General features: G+C 39.6%; 1 pseudogene; it reads left to right on the top strand.

Moving 5' to 3' along the window:
- Positions 1–355: 355 nt before the first annotated feature.
- Positions 356–1695, top strand: LOC147683355 (uncharacterized; annotated as a pseudogene).
- The last annotated feature ends 251 nt before the right edge of the window (positions 1696–1946 follow it).

Below are 1946 nucleotides of genomic sequence, written 5' to 3'. Positions count from 1 at the left end.
AGAGGAGATGGATGGGAAACTGCCTAAGTTATATTCATTGATATTTGCTTCAGTAAGTAGGAAAAGCTTACTTATTCTTTGTCCAAACATTTACAGTCAGAAATCTTCAATTATTGTTTGGACCAACTTCAAAAGATTACAGCATCCTACACTCTGCCAGCAGTCAGTTTCTTCCATGCTAGTAAGAGGTACAGACAGAAAATTGAGGGGATTGACAACATGTGGAGCAGCTGCTTAAGGTAGTATGCTTCTTAGGTCATCAAGGGCTTGCATTCCATGCCACAGATTAAACTGAGCATTCTCACTGTAAGGGAAGTTCCATTGAATTCTTAGAGATGAGAAGTTAATAGAAAAAATGTCCAGGAGTTATGAGCACTATACCTCTCCTGATTACCAAAAAGACATGATATTTGTGGTGGCAGCGCTTGTCCGTGAGCGTATGGTAAAAAAAAGTGAACAAATATTTTGCGGTGCTAGTTGATGGAACTAAAGATGTCTCACTTAAAGAGAAGCTAAGTTTCATTATCCACTTTGTTGATGGTGTTGGAAACGCTCAGGAGAATGCATTAGGGTGTTACCATATGGAGAAATTAGATGCCTCCAGCCTTGCTGCAGCCATTGCTGAAGCAGTACAGAAAGCTGACCTTGACTGAACGAAATTAAGTGCACATTGCTACAATGGAGCATCCATTATAAGTGGCTGTTTCAATGGTGTCCCAGGACAAATAAGAGAGATCGCATCACAAGCAATTTATATACAATGCCATTCTCATCACCTAAACCTTGCATTAGTGCAAACAGTAACATACAACAAGGAAAGCATTTCTTTTCAACATTGCAATCAGTTTATGTTTTTCTTTCACAACATTCACCAAAACATGAGCTCTTTGTGAAAACTCAGAAAGAGAGTAACCTGTATGTAATGAAGCTAGAAAGACTCTCAGGTATGAGGTGGTTTTACTCGTACAACTGTGTTAGAAAAATACAGATTCGATTTAAGTATTTTATTGTTGTTTTCTGTGTAATAGAACCACAACATGACTAGGAGGCTAGTTGCAGAGTTTTCTACACTCCGCAGAGCTGAGGAAGTGCAGAAAACTCCACTCCACGTAGTGCAGCAGAGTTTTCCCCACTTGCGCTCGGCAATGGTAAGTTGGCGATGATGAGCTGCAGCTCTAGTAGAATTTCTACCGGAGTGGCAGGAAGATCAGCATGAATGGCAGTTCGCACCACACTCCACCGATTGCGAATCTCTGAGGAGTTTTTTTTGTCACTTTGCAGAGTTCCTAGGCCTATGAAAATCAGAAGGCAAATGAACTCTTAAGGACATTCAAAACTTTCTTACTTACATTGCAGTGTAGAGAACTCTTCCTCCAAAATATTCACAGTCTATCTGAACTACTACTGAGAAAAGACCTTGACTTGCCGAGAGCATGTGACCTAATTAAGTCAACGAGAAGGGATTTAGTGAAACTCCATCTAGACAGTCAGTGGATTGAATGATTAAGTCAGGCTAAGGACTTAGCAGAGCAGTGTGGAATCGAGATTCAAGAAAAATCCAATCCAAGGACTCTACCTTTGAGACACCATAAATAGAGTAACAAACCAACAGATTATTTTGTTAGTACCTCTGTAGGGAAAATATTCATCCTTTTTATTATCTCAGTAAGTCAAACTCCTCTGACCGAGCACTAAAAGCAGGAAAGGTTATTTCTCTACTTTGGGTAGATTCATAAATGGTTTTGATGCTCCATTTACAGACAACATGGGTCCCATGTCTACTGTCGGAATGTTCAATCCATTAGCTGAAAAGTGTTCCTCAATACTACAGTCTGAAATGAAAACAGCAAAATTGTATCTTTCAGACAAGAATGTAACGGGTATTCACTCTTGTCAGGCAGTATCACATGTATCTCAGGTTTTGGATCTTGTAAATCAAGTTCTTG

The sequence above is a fragment of the Lissotriton vulgaris genome, chromosome 11 (assembly GCF_964263255.1).
Source record: "Lissotriton vulgaris chromosome 11, aLisVul1.2, whole genome shotgun sequence".
Lineage (NCBI taxonomy): Eukaryota > Metazoa > Chordata > Amphibia > Caudata > Salamandridae > Lissotriton > Lissotriton vulgaris.
The sequence above is the reverse complement of the archived record's forward strand: the minus strand, read 5'-3'. Positions and strand labels throughout refer to the sequence as shown.